Consider the following 18,750-nt stretch of genomic DNA (forward strand, 5'->3'; position numbering starts at 1 on the left):
CTCACTCTGTCTGCCAGGCTGGAGTCAGCGGTGCAATCATAGCTCACTGTAACCTGGAATTCCTGGGCTCAAGCAATCCTTCTGCCTCAGCCTCCAGGGTAGCTGGGACTATAGGTGTGCACCACCATACCGGCTACTTTTTAAACGTTTTTTGTAGAGATGAAGTCTCACTGTGTTGTCCAGGCTGGACTCAAACGCTTGGCCTAGAGCAATCCTACCTCCTCCCCAAATACAATGATTACATGCATGAGCCACTGTGCCTGGTCTATTTTGCCCATTTTTGAGAGGTGGCTCAGAGAGGTGAAGCGACTGGCCCAGAGGCACACAGCTGGAGCATGAGAGAGCCAAGACTTGAACCCAGGCCGGTCTAAATGCTTCACACTTTCTACCATACCAGGGGCCTCTTTTTGTTCCAGGAAGCCAGGTCCACCACTTCTATCTAAGGAGGTGGACAACCCCTCCATGGGCAGAGTTTGAGAGAGGGGTCTCCCTGGGATTGGTCAGGGTTTTTATGACCTCACAAAGCCTGGGAGGTCTGTACTGACTGAGTAAGTGGCTGTCCTGGCCGCTGGTGGAGTCTCCTCAGTGTCTGGTGTGAGATGCTGGGGTTTCGGGGGATGACAGTGAAATCCCCCAAGGGGTCACTGACTTGGTTGCTGGCGATGCCTGGAGTCCAGGCACAGCCCTCAGCGAAGCCGCCAAAAGCAGTGGCTTAATTATTCCATCCATAAATGATAAGCCCTGTTCATTTCCAGTCTTCATGACAAATTTATGGCCTTATTTAATGTGCTTACTGCCCGACCTTCCCTGGCATCACAAGAAAATGGGGGCCCCTTTCTGGAGGGCGTAGTGGGCGGTTCTTGCTACTGCAGCCTCTAGGCCAGGCACCTCTTCCTACTCCCCCACCCCCCAAACCCAGGAGCAATTAAGGCCTCTGATCCCAGGTCGGCCCTGCCTGTTGCAGTGTGCAAACCCATTTTCTCTGCTTGACTTCACTGGGAGACATTGGAGCATCAAAATTAAGGGCAGAGACTCTGGAGTCAAGAGGACCCAGGTTCAAGTTCCAACTCTGTTATTTCTGACCTGTGTGTCCTTGAACGCATTCCTTGCCTCAGCTTCCCACACATGAGGATGAGATGAAACAGGTGGGAAGTGCTTCGATATAGTGAGTACTCGATACGGGGTAGTGCCTATTCCTGTTACGGGGTATTCACATACAATGTATTTGATTTGTGTCTGTGTGCATGGTGGGGAGCACTGCTTAGGGCTTGGTGACCCTGAGATGGGTCACATCTTGAAGTAGGACACTCAGACTAAGCCAACATGCCCGGCTTCTGCTCTGCACAGAGAAGGCTGCAAAAATGCTGGCTGCAGGCCAGGTGCGGTGGCTCACGCCTGTAATCCCAGCACTTTGGGAAGCTGAGGCAGGTGGATCACCTGAGGTCAGGAGATTAAGACCATCTTGGCCAACAGGGTGAAACCCCATCTCTACCAAAAATACAAAAAGAAAAAAAAAATGCTGGGCGTGGTGGCGTGCACCTGTAGTTCCAGCTACTCCGGAGGCTGAGGCAGGAGAATTGCTTGAACCCAGGAGGCAGAGGTTGCAGTGAGCCAAGATCACGCCACTGCACTCCAGCCCGGGTGACAGAGTAAGACTCTGTCTCAAAAAAAAAAAAAAAAATGCTGGCTGCAGAAGCACAGCCCGGGGTACCCAGGAGTCTAGGTTCCAATGTCCGTCCCACCTCCAGCTCTGGGCTGGCCTTGGTGACTCTTGCCTTACCCAGGGCCTCAGTTTCCTCATCTGTCACTGGGTCCACCAGCATAACTCTTAGAGTTGCCACAGGCCAGAGATTCCAGCATAGGCAAAGAATGGCAGAATCAACTTTTGGGAGCCAGTTTCTGGAAACTACACAAGGGCCCTCCAGTCTAGATGGCTGACAAACTCTAAGGGATTGGAGGACGAAAACCACAGACTCACAGGACCTTGGAGTTGGCGGGGGTCTCAGAGAGCACTCCTTCCAGCCTGAGACTTCACAAATGAAGAAGCTCATCACAGCCGACATGTATTAAGTGCTTACTGTATACTAGGCACCACGATCAGAATTACCAATGATTGTCTATTCAGTCCTCAACACAATTAAACATGGGCCAGGTGCAGCTCATCGTATTTAACAAACAAAGAAAATGGAGGCTCAGAGAGGTATGGAGACTCAGGCAAGGTCACATAGCACCATCTCCTCCAAGTCCTGGCACTTCTCGTTTGGCTGCATCACGTGTGTTTGCATATTCATGCATGCATTCCCTTGTAGGCACATGTTTGTGTGAAGGTGCCCCTATAAGGATGTGGTTGCCCATGCACATATGAGCATGTAATTTGCATACTCATTTGCAAGACAATGCAGTCACTCCCCTCCACAAACATCCCCCAGCAGGGCCCAGCCTGGCCAGAAAATATACACGCTCAACCCTACACTGCCTATCCCTCCACCAGTAGCCATCCATTGGTGGTTCAGTTTCTTAAGGTAATTTCTATCATTATGCCATGGCCTAGATCATGAAACTGAGTCTTAGAATTGCGGGGCCAGGGTCATGCTGCTGGCAAGTGGCAGAGCCATGGTTTGATTCTTAGTCTGGGGACTCCAACTCCAGTGCTCTTTCTATAGTTCCGTCTGATCTGAAGCCTTGAGGTAGACACAGAGGGGTGAACAGACAGGAGGGGCTTCAGGAGAAGAGGCTGTGGAGCTTGACCTCAGGAGGGGTTGAAGAAATGAAGAAGCAGAAATGTTGGGGGAGGGACAGTGGGACTCTGTACCTGAACTTGGAAGGGTGTGTTTAACCATCCCTTCAACAAAATGACTCAGAGTCTACTATGTTTCAGGAACATAAGCAATAACATTAATAATGACATTGCAAATACATATCCAGTGCTTACCACGCATTAGGCAAGGGTGTTTCATTAGCTCACTACTTCCTCACAATAATCTTATGAGATGAATAAGGTTATCATCCTCATTTGACATAGAGGGAAACAGAGCACAGAGAGGTGAAGTAACTTGCTTAAGATCACATGGCTGGTAAGTGGCAGAGTTGGAATTCAAATGCGAGCCATCTGGGCCCATGGTTCATGGACTCGACCATCACCACTCTGGCTGGGAGAACGTGGCAAGCTGCTGTGCTGTTCTCAGCATGGTCGGTGCATGTGATGGCGTGTGTGCATGCTGTATGTGTGTGCACATGTACACATGAGTGTTTGCACACACATGCATATGCATTTCATGTAGGTGCATGTTTGTGTGAAGGTGCATAAGGGTAGATAAGGAGGTAGGTATGTATATACATAGGTGTGAGTGTGTGAGTATGCAATTACTGTGCCTGCCACATACGTACATCTGAGTGTGCATGCACAGGTCTGTAAGAGGTTGGGAAATCTCATCTCAGGTAGCCCCATGCCATTTGGTCCAAGAGAACCCCATGAAGGTCAGAGTTACACAAGGAGTGGGTAAATGGGGCTTGGAGTAGCTAGAGCCTAGGAACTAATATTCCCTGGATCAGGGGGAAGGGGGCTCCCCAGCTGCACATACCCGTCACCCTGGCCTCCGGGAAACATTAATAATAGATCAGCAAATTCCAAATGTAAATAGGGCAATCAGGCCCGAAAACACAGACATTCATCACCCAGATACAAATTATGCTTCTGGCCTTGATGTAATTACCGGAGTTCAGCTCAATGCATCGAGCCACCCCCACCCTGCACTCCTGCACGTTGCTTTGTGCTGGTGTCCTCCCCTGAGGAGGCCCCACCATCTGACTCTACAGGATCTCTGTGACCACAGTCAAGGGTCCCCAGCCGTCTTAAACAGCTACAAAGACAGAAGACCCCTGAGATGCTTGTGCATTGATGGCAGAGCTCCAAAGGTCACTGGGCAGACACCAGACAACGAGTCAGGTGCCTGGCTCTGACTCCAGCTTTGCAATGCCTTGATGTGTGACCCTAAGCAAGTCACTCACCCTTTCTGAGTCTCAGTTTCCTCTTCTATCACAAGGAAATAGCAAGACAGTGTGGTATTAGAGTCTCTGGGCTTTGTATTCAGAAGGACCCGGGTTTGAATCACAACCTTACCATTTTTGAGTTCAGAGACCTTGGGCAAGTTTCTTTCCCATTCTGAGCCTCAATTTTTTCACCTGTAAAGTGGATATAAAAATGTTCATCTCCTGGGGTTATTGTGAGGAAAGAATGAAATAATATTTTTTAATTGATGAATTTAACTCATTCACATTTATTGTGATTATATTGTTATATTATAAAATATATATCAATATATCAAAATATCTGTATCCATATCTACATTCATATATATCTATGGCCATATCTATCTCTATCTATCCATCTTTTTTAACAATTTATTTTTAGTAGAGATGGGGTCTTGCTATATTGCCCAGGCTGGTCTTGAACTCCTGGTCTCAACTGATCCTCCTGCCTTGGCCTGTCAAACTGTTGGGATTACAGGTATGAACCACTGCACCTTGCCTCAATCTATGTTTTATATATATATATATATATATATATATAATATATTAATTAAATAATTATGTAACTATATGGCTGGACTCTTTCTTGCCATATTTATTTGTGTTTCCTACTTATCAGGCTTCCTTATATTTCCTTCTTTTCCATGGCTACTGTATTAGTTACCTATTATTCTAAAATGTAGTGAGTTAACACAATAAATATTTAGCATTCATAATTTCTGTGAGTCAGGAACCTGGGAGTGGCATAGCTGGGTGGCTTTGGTTTGATGTCCCTTGTGAAGCTGCAGTTATGATGTTGGCCAGGACTGCAGCCATCTGAAGGCTTGACTGAGCTGGGGGATCCAATCCTCAAGATGGCTGCTCAGTTCCTCTCCACATGGATCTCCCCACAGGGCTGCCTGAGTGTCCTCATGATATGGTGGCTGGCTTCCCCTGGAGCAAATGATCTAAGAGAACAAGACAGAGGCTGCGGTGTCTGTAATGACTTAGCCTTGGAAGTCACAAGCTATCACTTCTGGACTTAGAGCCTAGCTACCATACCTGTCTTATGTTGAACAATAATGTATGTAAATCACCTGGCCCAGGCATTGGGAGAAATTCATTAATCCCTGTGACCCCAGTGCCCAACACATTTCTGGCACGAAGAAGGCATCGACAACAATGAGCTAGCAAGAAGAGGAATGGTTATAGCAAAATCTGGTCTCTTCTCCCCAGTGCCATTTCCTAGAGCCCAGTGGGCCAGTAGCTACTTGCAAGCCTGCTTTCCTCATTCTTGCTGCTACTCAGGCCTCGGCTCAGGAGCTCTTGCCTTCTCGGAGGCAGAGAGGAAAGTCTAGACCAGAGGCATTTTCCCTGTCTCTTCCTAACTTTACATTGATCAGTAATTAAACGCAGCCTCCAATTACTATAACGTTTGGCGAGGCACCAAGCTCATGTAAAACCTTGCAGTAAACATCTGCTTTATAAATTGCCTCTCGGTGCAGTGCACCAGCGGAGTTCTGGGGGTTGGGGAGAGAGAGAAGCAGAGAGCTGGGAAAGGGAGGAGAGGTTAGGGAGGGAGAGAGACAAAGGAGAGGTGAGGGGAGGAGAAGGAGGGTGGGGCGCTGGGCGGGGGAGGCTGTCCTTCCCAGAAGCTGTGAAGAACCTGTTCATTCCTCACTGAGCCCTCCCCACCCTCCAAGGTGGAGGCCCAGAATGGAACTTAGGGCTGGGGAGTCCTTGTCTCTTTGGGGCTTTTGTCAAGAGCTGCACACAAATCGAACACAAATTACTTTTGTGTTGCTTTTTATTTTTCCAAAACCCATAACATCCCACTCACCTGCCATTTACATTTAGGAGAAATGTGAAGATTAATTGGCTAGAGCAGCAGCCCCTATAGGAAGTGAGATTTTCCCCAGGCTGCAGAGAAAGAGAGGCGGGGGCTATGCCTTTCTACGATGGGCCTGGAGCCTTCTGCTGCTACCGCACACACTGTCCCCTGAGCCAGAAATGAGCCTGTGTACCACACTGTCTCCTTCAGGTTCTTGCTCAGGGAGGCCACAGGTGAGGGGAAGCCCCAGGACTGGAGGTCAGATGGAACTGGGCTGAGGGCCAGCTCAGCTCTTGTGGGTCTTTGGGCAACTGACTTTGCCTCTCTGGACCTCTGTTTCTGCACCTGTGAAATGGGCATAAAAGCATCCTTGGAGGTTTTGGGAAGATTATAGGAGTCATAGAATGCTGGGTAGCAGAGTGGGGAGGGCAGGAGCTTTGAAGCCAGGCAGGCCTGCTAATTGGAAGAGACATTCTGCCTCTCTGAGCCCCAGGTTTCTTATCTGAAATAAAAAGAGGGTCACCTCAATCGCCTTACAGAAGTTCTATGAGGCTTAAACCAGGTGTGGACTGAATACATGCCAGCTATTATTGTCATTACTATCAGACACACAGAAAATGCTCAATAGATAGAGATGTTCTGTTCCAGGGAGCTAGGACCTTCCAGGGCCTACTGGACACTCCTTGAAGGCCAATGTTCTACCCCTTGACTGATGCTTTCTTTCCGGGCACCTGATCTAGGCTTTCTGGTGAAGACAATTTGATTGATCTGCTGTTCCTGCTGCTGGTACCACCGTCTGCTCTCCAGCCTGCCTGTTTGTTCACCCGGGGATAGAGGAGGTTGAGGTCTTCTGGTGTGCATATGTGGAGGGGAGGTATTGGTGAGTGAGTGAGTAGGGGAGGGCGATCTGCTTCCATCCTGCCTACCTATCCCCACCTTCCCACCCAACCCCTCTCCCCGACCCAGGGCAGCTGAAATGAAAATGAAATGAGCTCACATGTGTTACATGCTTAGGTTGTCACTTTTTTTTTTTTTTTTTTTGAGACAGAGTATCACTCTGTTGCTCAGGCTGGAGTGCAGTGGCATGATCTCGGCTCACTGCAACCTCCACCTTCTAGGTTCAAGCAATTCTCCTGTCTCAGCCTCCTGAGTAGCTGAGACTACAGGCACCCGCCACCATGCCTGGCTAATTTTTGTATTTTTAGTAGATATGGGGTTTCACCATGTTGATTGGGCTGGTCTTGAACTCCTGACCTCAAGTGATCCACCCGCCTGGGCCTCCCAAAGTGCTGGGATTACAGGTGTGAGCCACCGCACCTGGCTTAGCTGGTCACTTTTAATACTGCTGTTACGATCTGAAACCCTAACTTGGTGGGAGGTGTTGGGGGATGTGTCTTTCTCCCTTGTTCTGTTCACATCGGCAGGTAAGATGTGTAGCAAGGCAGGTGGGGCTGCCTTCCCTCTCTACTCTCAGGTAAGCTGCAGTGGTGCCTGAGGGGCCACCATCAGAAACCCACTCCTTAGCATGAAGCATGCACGCTTGATCCTCTTTAAAAATGAAAACAGCCCACAGAAGGCTGGTGGAAGGAAACTCTCTCTCTCTCTTTTTTTTTTTTTTGAGACGGAGTCTCACTCTGTCACCCAGGTTGGGGTACAAGGGCGTGATCTCGGCTCACTGCCACTTCTGCCTCCCAGGCTCAAGAGAACCTTCTACCTCAGCCTTCCAAGTAGCTGGGACTACAGGTGTGGACCACCATACCAGGCTAAATTTTAAAATTTCTGTAGAGACAGGGGCTCACTATGCTGCCCAGGCTGGTCTTGAACTGGGCTCAGGTGACCCTCCTGCCTCAGCCTCCTGAGTAGCTGAGACCACAGGCATGTGCCACCAGGCTCAGCTAATTTTTAAAATGCCACCATGTCCAGCTAATTATTATTATTATTATTATTATTATTATTTGTATTTTTGGTAGAGACAGGGTTTCATCATGTTGCCCAGGCTGGTCTTGAACTCCTGAGCTCAGGTGATCCACCTGCCTCGGCCTCCAAAAGTGCCGGGATTACAGGCATGAGCCACTGCGCCCAGCTGAGTCTTTCTTACCTTTGCAAGAAATTATTTGTGAAATTACCTAATCTGAGAGTTAGAGGGGACGTTCAGCCTAGTGCCTGCCTCCTTGTAAGAACTCTGGAGGCTGGACATGGTAATCCAGTAATCCAGCACTTTGCAGGGCCGAGGTGGGAGGATAGCTTGAAGCTAGGAGTTCAAGACCAGCCTGGGCAATAAAGTGAGACACTGTCTCTACAAAAAATTAAAAAACTAGCTGGGTGTGGTGGCATGCATCTGTTGTTGGGAGGATCCCTTGAGCCCAGCAGATTGAGGCTGCAGTGACCTATGAAGGCACCGCTACACTCCAGCCCAGGTGACAGAGTAAGTGAGACCTTGACTCTTAAAAAAAGAACTCAGTAAACGTTTGATGAATGAATGAATGCGTGAATGAAGTCTTCCTTCCAGCTGGTGCTGGCATCCCTATTATGATGCTCACGGCACGACAATCAGCCTAATTATGAACACTTTCTTGACACAGGAAGCTCTTACCTGGAGGGCAGCCTGGTCCACTCCAGACAGCTTCGTGCACTGGAACATGTTCTGCATGTTGAGCTCAAAATCACTTTCCGAAAATGTCTCTAGAGGTTCCTTTGTCCCCGCAGCACGGCTCTGAGGTCACTATCCAGAAAATCCTAAATCACAGAGAAGCAGTTGCAAATAAGTTTTATAAAAGCATGCCCTGCCATCTCAGGATGTTTGCCAATGAAACCGACATAGCAGGTGAAGTTTTATTCCGGTAAACCTGTCAGCCTGAGGCAGCACACAGGTGCTCCGATGAGTTAGAATGTGGCAGAATAAGAACACGAGTTCACCCAAACCAGGTGTCAGGCACTGTCTAAATGCTTTCACGTGTATCATGTATTCACTCATCTCCTATTCCCAACCCTCCTGTGAGGTGGGTGCTAGTACACTGAGACTCAGAGAGGTCAAGTGGCTTGCCCCAGACTCCGCAGCTGGGGAGTATTTGAGCTCCGACTGTCTCGCTCTAGCGTTTGGGCACCCAAGTCCTACATTAAACCACAAATAATTTGCAACCTCTTACTTGTGAATCCAGATCTCCCTGATAGTGGAACTATCAGGCAACCAAAACCAAATACAGAAATAAGTTGCATGTAAAATGAGAAATGTTTCAGATGATGGATATGCTAATAACCCTGATATCTGATCACTATACATTATATGTATAGAAACATCACGATATGTACAATTATTATGTGTCAATCGAAAAACTAAACTAAAATAAAAAAAAAGTTAATACTAAAAAAAAGAAGAAGAAATTGAATGCAAGGATGATAAAAGACAGCAGCTGTCATCCCTAACTCCTGATTTCAAATGTTAATGTCTATCAAAGCACCTTCATTGTTTTTTCCTAACTGGCTTTATGAATAAATGTATTATATCATTTAGCTCTTCTTTGGTTGCAAGTGACAGAAAACCCAACTGACTAGAACATAATGGCTCCTGCAAGAAAAAACTCCAGAGGGTAGTGCTGGCTTCAGGCACAGTGCGATTCAGGGGCTTTCCTCCTCGTCACCAGGGCCCATTTTTCTCCGTCTCCCTGGTTCACCTTTCCCAGTATTGGCCTCATTCGTAGGCTCTGAGGATGGCCTCTTGCAGCTCTAGGCTTACCCCACCCCCATCCCAGGCTCAAATCCAGGAAGTAAAGGACATTCCCGGCCGGGCACGGTGGCTCATATCTGTAATCCCAGCACTTTGGGAGGCCGAGGAGGGCAGATCATGAGGTCAGGAGTTCGAGACCAGCCTGGCCAATATGGTGAAACCCCGTCTCTACTAAACAAATAAAAAAATTAGCCGGGAGTGGTGGCATGCACCTGTAGTCCCAGCTACTTGGGCGGCTGAGGCAGGAGAATTGCTTGAACCCAGGAGGCAGAGGTTGCAGTAAGCCAAGATTGTGCCACTGCACTCTAGCCCAGGTGACAGAGGGAGACTCTGTCTCAAAAACAAACAAAAAAAAGGACCTTCCCTCTCTTCACACTTTGCATGGAAGTGACAAGACTGACTGGCCCTAACTGGTCATTCTGGTCCCTGAACCTTTCTTTCCCTGTGTCCAGAGGATGCTTTAGGCATCAGGTCCACGCCCACCTCTGATGCTGTGGAGGGCTTGAGAGTTGGGGGAGGGACATTTCCCCCGAAAGGAAGACCAGGATATTGTCACCAAAAGAAGGGGACAGGATACAGGACAAACATAAGGCTGCAAACATCCACTCAGTATGGGTGTCACACTTTGAATGCTGATACAATCTTCTCCTTCCTGTGTTATACATTCTGGGCTTCCCCCTAAGATTTCATTTGTAACTGAATTACATTCCTGAAAACAGTTTGTGAGCCACTGGTCTACAACATTTTAAGTAGCTTTATAGAGTCTGTCACAGGGATGGGCATTAACTCACCAACTGGGATGGCGTATAAGAGCTTGCCATCTCCCTTGATGGGGTATAATAATCATAATGATAAAGCTGACATTCACTGCAATGCACACTTGCTCCATACATTCTCTCTCTCTCCCTTTTGAAATGAAGTTTTCTCAGTTGCCTAGGCTGGAATGCAGTGGTGTGATCAGAGCTCACTGCAGCCTTGAATTCCTAGGCTCAAGTGATCCTCTCACCTCAGCCTTCCAACTAGCTAGGACTACAGGCATGCACTACCATGCCTGACTAATTCTTTATTTATTTATTTATTTATTTTGTAGAGATGAGATCTCACTATGTTGCCCAGGCTGGTCTTGAACTCCTGGCCTCAAGGGATCTTTCCACCTTGGCCTCCCAAAGTGCTGAGATAACAGGCATGAGTCACAGCACCCGGCCTGTACATTCTGTTAATATCCAAAATTGCTGCAGAGGAAATTGATACTCAGAGAGGCTGAGCCAACCAGGAGGTAAAGGAAAGGCTGAGAACAAGAACGAGGTCTGCTTGGTATCAAAGCCAATATATTTTTGTTAAAAAAGAAATTGTATTATATGGCCGGGCGCAGTGGCTCACGCCTGTAATCCCAGCACTTTGGGAGGCTGAGGCAGGTGGATGTCCTGAGGTCAGAAGTTCAGGACCAACCTGGCCAACATGGTGAAACCCCGTCTCTACTAAAAACACAAAAATTAGCCAGGCTTGGTGGCATGCACCTGTAATCCCAGCTACTCAGGAGGCTGAGACAGGAGAATCGCTTGAACCCAGGAGGCAGAGGTTGCAATGAGCCGGGATCATGCCACTGTGCTCCAGCTTGGGTGACAGAGCAAGACTCCATCTCAAAAAAAAAAGTATTATATTTTTATATTTATAGACATAATGGTTGTAAAAAATTCAAACAATAGAGAAGGATATAAAGGAAAAAAATAAAGCACTCCCTCCTCTCAAGTTAACATTTTAAAAGATTTAAACTTCTAAGTTATAAAAGTAATATTGAGCCTGAGCAACATAGTGAGACTCCACTGTAACAAAAAATAAATAAATGAGCTGAGCATGGTGGCAAGTGCCTGGAGCTCCCACTACTTGGGAGGCTGAGGCTGGAGGATTGCTTGAGTCCTGGAGGTTGAGGCTGCAGTGAGCTATGATGGTGCCACTGCACTCCAGCCTGGGTGGCAGAGTGAGACCCTGTCTTTAAAAAAAAAGTATAAAAACAAACAAAAAGAATAAAAATAAGTAATACTGTACACAGTAAAAACTAACACAAAAGTAAATGAAACAAAGGTCAAAAGTTGTTCCCCATCCCCAGTTCTGCCATCTCACTCCCCAGAGAGTAGCCGTGTGAATAGATTTTTGTGTAACTCTCTCCATATACTTCTATGTGCATATCAAGCACATACATGCTTCCTTCTACATAAATTGTACCATGCTATAAATTGTCCTATAATTTGCTTGTTCCACTTAGTCATATTTCATGCACATGCTTCTCTATTGGTCCACATGGAACAACTGTATTCTTTTTCCTAGATGTATAGTACTCCATTCAAATGGCCATATTATAATTTTACTTAAGCAGTCCCCTATTGATGGATACTTAGGTTGTTTCCAGTTTTGTGCTTTTTTTTTTTTTTTTTTTTCTAAAGGTTGCCATAACCAGCCCTGTACTTTTCTCTTTGCCTGTTTGGATACATGGAGCCAGCTTCTATGCTGTACCCACCTTACTCCCCTGCTAGGTTTGGCTTTCCTGTCAATCTCTGCTTTGAGAAAGCCCCTGGGGCCTACTTGTGGTGGGGCATGAAAGAGACTCCCCTCCTCATGTTCTAGCCTCTGTTCTATCTCCTTGAAGGCCTGACTCAGAGCTTTCAGCATCTCTGCATGATGAGATAACTTACATTTTCTGTTATCATTTTTTTCTGTTTTTCAGTAGAAAGGGGCACTTAAAGTGAAATATCTCTTGCCGCACTGTTAACGAGGATTCATAAAAGTGAACTGTTCACCTTGTCTGTTGGTGGGCGGTTATGAGAAATCAATAGCACACAGAGGTCCCCTGCTCCTCACATCTGGTGGTGTCTGTGTGGTGGCATGGACAGGGCGGGAGCTGCCTGGCTTCCTCAAACATGCTGCTGGGAACCTAGAGGGTTTGCAAATGCTCTGGGCCCAGGTGACAGCCCAGGTCAAAGTCAATGCAGAAGAGCCATCATTTGGTGGAGGAAAAGCTGCCTGGCCCTATGTCTGGACTACTTTCTTCCCCACCTTTGAGACCTTGGCTTGAATGCCACCTCTTCTAAGAAGCCCTTCCAGACTGAGGCATTCACTCATTCATTCAATGAGCATGTATAGACACCCCTGTTCTGTGGCAGGCCTGTGACAGGCATACAGAGGTGGCCCAGTCATGACCCCTGCTTTCTACAGTGGAGGAGACAGACAGGGACGCAGGGACTTATCACACAGGGTGAAATGGGCTTCAACTAGGGATGCTTGAGGACTGTGGGGGTCCATCAGGGGCCCCAGGCCCAGCTTAAGGGGTGTGGGTCCTCAGAGAAGGCTCCCTAGGGGGCCTGGTCTATGCTCAGAGCCTCAGGAGCGTGGCAAGTTCAGGGCGGGGTGGTAGCCAGATGAAGTCCAAGAGGAAGGCCATGCCATGCAGAAGGAACAGCATAGACAAAGGCCCAGAGGCAAGGGGACAGCGGGCAGGTGCCTCTGGGAACATTAGAGACTCAGTCCAGCTGGAGCCCACGGTCAGAGAGGATATGGGGCGCGAAGGTGGCGTGCAGCTGGCCATTGAGCGCCTGAGACTCCACTCAGGAGTGGGGACCTAATGTGGCTGACACCTCTGGCTGGTGGTACTTGGGGGTGAATTTTACTTTCTTCTTTGAAATTATCTCTAATTTCTTGGATGTGAGGGCAATCTGGCTGTGAAGTCTGTCAACCCACTGATCACCAGGATTGATTCAGCTGATCTGGCTGACTAGGTAGGTGTCCCCTTCCTCCCTCACCACTCCATGTGCATCCCTCCTGAAGGTGCACACTCAGTCAAAGAGGACAACAATCCCCGATAGAGGAGGACCAGTCTTCAGTCAAGGGTATACGAGTAGCTGCGCTCCCCTGCTAGAACCTCCCAACAAGCTCTCAAATTATCTCTAATTTCTTAATTTTTCTATAGTGAATTATGTGTTACCTTTTTAGTAAAAAATTATAAATAACAATAAAGATTACTGCAGAAGAATAAAGGATAAGGCAAATGAGTAGTAGTAGTGATAGTGGTAGCAATAGTAACGGTGGTATTGATAGTAGTGGCAATAGTAGTAATAGCAGTAGTAATCAGTAATAGCAGTAATAGTAGCAATAGTGGTGGTAGTAATAGTAGTAACTGTAGTAGAAACAGCAATTGTGGGAGTAATAGTAGTAATTGTGGGAGCAATAGCAATAGTGGTAGTAATAGTGGTGGTAGCAATGGTGGTAATAGGAATAGTGGTGGTAGTAATAATTGTAATTGTAGTAGTAACAGCAATTATGAGAGTAATAGTTGTAATTGGGGAAGCAATAGCAATAGTGGCAGTAGTAATTGTGGTAACAGTGGTGGTAGCAACAGTATTAGTGGTATTGATAGTATGGTAATAATAGTAATAGTGGTAGTAATTAGTAATACAAGTAATAGTGGTGTCAGTAAAGGTAGCAATAATGGTGGTAATAATAGTAATGGTGGGGACAGTAATAGTAATTGTAGTAGTAACAGCAATCATGGGAGTAATAGTGGTAATTGTGGGAGCAATAGCAATAGTGGTAGTAATGGGGTGTTAGGAATGGTGGTAATAGTAATAGTGGTGTTAGGAATGGTGGTAATAGTAATAGTGGTGCTAGGAATGGTGGTAATAGTAATAGTGGTGTTAGGAATGGTGGTAATAGTAATAGTGGTGGTAGGAATGGTGGTAATAGTAATAATGGTGGTAGTAATAGTGGTGACAGGAATGGTAGTGGTAGAAATGATGGTAATAGTAATAATGGTGGTAGGAATGGTGGTAATGGTAATAGTGGTGGTAGGAATGGTAGTAATAGTAATAGTGGTGGTAGGAATGGTGGTAATAGTAATAGTGGTGGTAGGAATGGTAGTAATAGTTTGGACTCCACCTTGTAGGTGGCAGGAGCCACTCAAGGGCAGGGAAGGATGAGAGTTTGAGTTGAAGGCGGATTGAGTTGAAGGAGGATTCAGGCAGGTAACTAGCGTGGAGGCACGGTCGAGGGTAAACCACCCTGGCTCTGTGTGGTGGGGGCCCCCGTCCCCCACGCTAGAGACCATCTCCTCTTAGATGATTCACTGGAGGGAAGTGGTCTATTTTTAGAATGCTCTACCATCCCGTTGGGAGGGGGACTCTGCAGCAGATGAGCTTCAGTCATGGCTGCTGAGTGGCTAGGGTGAAGGTCTGGAGAGCCACGTCTGTTACCACCACCTTTCCAACATCCACAGAACCTTAGCTGTCCCATTCCTCAACTCTTAGAATCCTCAACGGTCGCAGTTTATTTTATTTTTTATTTTATTTTATTTTTTTGAGATGGAGTCTCACTCTGTTGCCCAGGCTGGAGTGCAGTGGCACCATCTCAATTCACTGTAACTTCTGCTCCTGGGTTCAAGCGATTCTCCTGCCTCAGCCTCCTGAGTAGCTGGGATTACAGGCCAGCTCCCACGATGCCCGGCTAATTTTTTTTGTATTTTTTAGTGGAGATGGGGTTTTGCCATGTTGGCCAGGATGGTCTCGAACTCCTGACCTCAAGTGATCCACCTGCCTTGGCCTCCCAAATTTTCTTTTCTTTTTTCTCTCCATCAACTCAGTCACCACCCATATACTTACCCATTCGTCCTTCTGCCTGTCACTCATTCACCCATTCATGCTTTGATTTTTAATTTGGTTGCAGAAGAATTCCTTGATCGAACTTCACCAAACATTCATTTCTAGGTGGTAGAATTCTGATTTTTTTTTTTGGCTCTAATCTTTATACTTACCATATTGTTTGATTTTTTTTTTTTTTTTCTTGAGACAGAGTCTTGCTCTTGTCATCCAGGCTGGAGTGCAATGGTGCAATTTTGGCTCACTGTAACCTCCACCTCACGGGTTCAAGCGATTCTTCTGCCTCAGGCTCCCGAGTAGCTGGATTACAGGCGCCTGTCACCACACCCAGCTAATTTTCTGTATTTTTATTAGAGACAGGGTTTCGCCATGTTGGCCAGGCTGGTCTCAAACTCATGACCTCAGGTGATCCACCCCACTTGGCCTCCCAAAGTGCTGGGATTACAGGCGTGAGCCACTGCGCCCGACCTACTGTTTGAATTTTTACACCACACACTCATCTGCGTTTTTACAAAAACAATGTATTCATAGAAACAAACAAGCATACCAAAATAGAAAACACACCCACGATTTCAGAATGTTTTCTCTGGTGGAAGCCTGCTGCCACGTAAGAAGTCTAACTACTCTGAGACCGCCATATTGTGAGGAAGTCCAAAGCTGGCTAAGTGGAGAGGCTGGGTGGAGAGGAGGGACGTGTTCAGCCAGCTCTAGATGTTCCAGCCACTGATTCCGGGAGTCAGATATGTGAGTGAAAGAGCCACTGTGGGCATTTCAGCCCCAGCATATTCAACTTGGAGAAAAATCAAGAAAACTCATTTGACTGGAACATTTTTTTCTTTTTCTTTTTTTTTTTTTTTTTTTTACTGGGTCTTGCTGTTACCCAGGCTGGAGCACAGTGGTGCAATCATGGCGCACTGCAGCCTCGACCTCCCAAGCTCAAGCGATCCTCCTCCCTCAGCCTCCCAAGTAGTTGGGACTACAGGTGTGTACTACTATGCCTGTCTAACTTTTGTATATTTTGTAGAGACAGAGTTTTGCCATGTTGGCCAGGCTGGTCTTGAACTCCTAGACTCAAGCCATCTGCCTATCTTGGTCTCCCAAAGTGCTGGGATTACAGGTGAGAGCCACCATGCCCGGCAGAACTGGGACATATTTCTAGTCATTCAAGCCACCCCAAATGAAGGCCCAGTCATCATGGATCAAATACAAGCTGTCCCCGCTGTGCCCTGACTGAATTCCCAGTCCACAAAATAGTGACTGTAACAAAAGAGTAGGACCTGGATTTGAATTCAAGCTTTGCATGGTTTTGTGCGTGACCATAGGCGAATCCCTTCACTTTTCTGGTCTCAGTTTCTCTCTCATTGCAACAGGAGCTGAAGAGTAGCAGATGGGCACACTGATGGGTTCTCCTGTTTTTTTTTCTTTCTCCTCATGATCAGGAAGCCAGCATGATGAGGTGGCACTAACTTGGGCTGTGAAGCCTGAGTCCCAAGTTCAAGTCTTGGCTCTGGCGTGTATGAGCACATAACCTTGATTCTGCTTGGCTTTTTTTTTTTTTCTTCACTTTTGCTTTTCTATCTTGCTGAAAAATGTGTGATATTACATGTCACTGCAAACAGAACTGTGGCTAATGCCGCACAATTTATATTGCTGGTTGCAAGTACTTTGGATAGCTCAGACACATTATGGCAATATTTTTAAAAATTGCGCTGCGAACTTGTTGGAGGGAGTAAATGCCCTCCTTCCAGATCTGAAGTCTGGATTCTCTCAACTACCTCTTGAGGAACCCCCAGGGTGAACCCCTAGGGTCAGGTGATGTTTTCAGCCGTCTATGCCCCAACCATCAGCCCTGTCCAGGGTGGACTAAAGATTCTGGCAGGGGCATCCCCCTGTAGCCTGTGCACACACACACAGATGCACACACACACACACACACACACACACACACACACACACACACAGCCACTCACAGATCCGGCCTGATTAGAGTCAAAAGGGTGAATAAGAGCCAGATTAAATATGTGTTGATTATGTGAGCTTGTGCTCCTGTTTATTCCTCATAAATAAGACATGAGCTCTGTTTTCCAACCCCCGACGTATGTGTGTGTGTGTGTGTGTGTGCATGCACACACACACACACAACACATACACACTTCCTGGGGGTGATATTTATTATATGCAAATCAGAAACTGAACTGAGGGGAGAAGTAATCACCTGTTTATCCTATGGTGCGTGGATCAGGCGGAAAATAATAACCCAGAGTAATGGGGCCATATCTATTTGCAGGGAGATGATGCTGACGTTTGGGCTGGGACAGCCTGGAGCTGGGACTTACTGACCCCTGCCTGGTCAGGTCAGATAGCGAGGTGGACCCCTCTCTCTGCTCTGCCAGTGGCCTTTGCTGTGTCACTGGGAGAGGATGACACAGGCATCGCAAAGCAGCAGGGTAAAGGTGAACTGTTACTTGCCACCTGCCTGAGCTTGGACAGCTGTTCACAGTAAAGACGGTGGCAGGCAGACCTGGTTCAAATGCAAGACCTGCTGCTTCTAGCGGTGTGACCTTGAGCACACTCCTGCACGTCTCTGGGCCTGCATTTCTTCATCTATAAAATACAGACAACCCGTAATTCCAGTCTTGGAGGGTGTTGGGAGCAAGAAAAGACTCAGGGGTGGCTGCAGCAAGGAACTCGGAACCCTCTAGATGCTTTACTCTTCCTCACACCCCACATCTGATGGAGGAATAAGACTTGCCATTTCTGCCTCCTAAACTTTGAAGCGTGAATCCTGCCTGGCACCCAGGAAGCGCCCGGAACATGCTGTGTCCTGATGAAGCCATTGTTTGGGTCCTGCTGTCCTTTGCAATTGACCACATCGCAGCCAATCCGTTCCTTGCTCTGCAGAGAGAGGGACCTTCCTAACATGAAAATCCCTTTACTACATTGCTCCCCTGCTCCAAAGCCTGTTGTGGCTCCTCAGTGCCCTCCAGACAAGAATTTCATGCTCCTCCCCATGCCCCCTGAGGACCTCTGGTCTGGGCACAGCTGACCCCGCCAGCCTGGTGGCTGCCCCCTTTACCACGCTCCAGCCTTGCAGATCTTTCTTCAGTACCTTAAGCATGCCAAGCTCGCTCCTGCCCCAGGGCCTTTGTCCTTGCTGTGTCCTCTGCCTGGAACCTTCTGCCCCTGGCTCCTTTTTCATGACTCCACTTAAATGTCACCTCCCCGGGAAACCGCTTCATTTAAATTAGGTCCCCTGCCCGCTGTTTGCCCTCTCTCTGAAGCTTGTCAGTTTCCTTCATGACACAGATCACAATTTGTCATCATGTTATTGATGTGGGTTTACTGGATTGTGGCTGTCTCTCCATTGTGACTGTGAGCTCCGGAGAGCAGGGCTGGGCCTGTTTTGCTTCCCAAGGTGGCCCCAGTGAACTGGTGCCCGAGTGGCCTCCTCAGGGACCTTTCTTGAAGGACCAGATGGCTGGCTGCTATAGCCACTGCCAGGGAGGCACTGGGGGCTGGGGTGGCTGGGGCAGAGGCGAGCACTG

General features: G+C 47.5%; 1 long non-coding RNA gene across 1 annotated transcript; it reads left to right on the forward strand.

Moving 5' to 3' along the window:
* Window positions 1–633: 633 nt before the first annotated feature.
* LOC131380884 (uncharacterized) lies at window positions 634–18,459 on the forward strand. Its single transcript, XR_009209152.1, has 3 exons — window positions 634–1,145; window positions 6,580–6,719; window positions 17,493–18,459. It is a non-coding gene; the product is annotated as an uncharacterized LOC131380884 (long non-coding RNA).
* Window positions 18,460–18,750: the final 291 nt, after the last annotated feature.

This window comes from Hylobates moloch, unplaced genomic scaffold (assembly GCF_009828535.3).
Source record: "Hylobates moloch isolate HMO894 unplaced genomic scaffold, HMol_V3 SCAFFOLD_12, whole genome shotgun sequence".
NCBI classification, from domain to species: Eukaryota; Metazoa; Chordata; class Mammalia; order Primates; family Hylobatidae; genus Hylobates; species Hylobates moloch.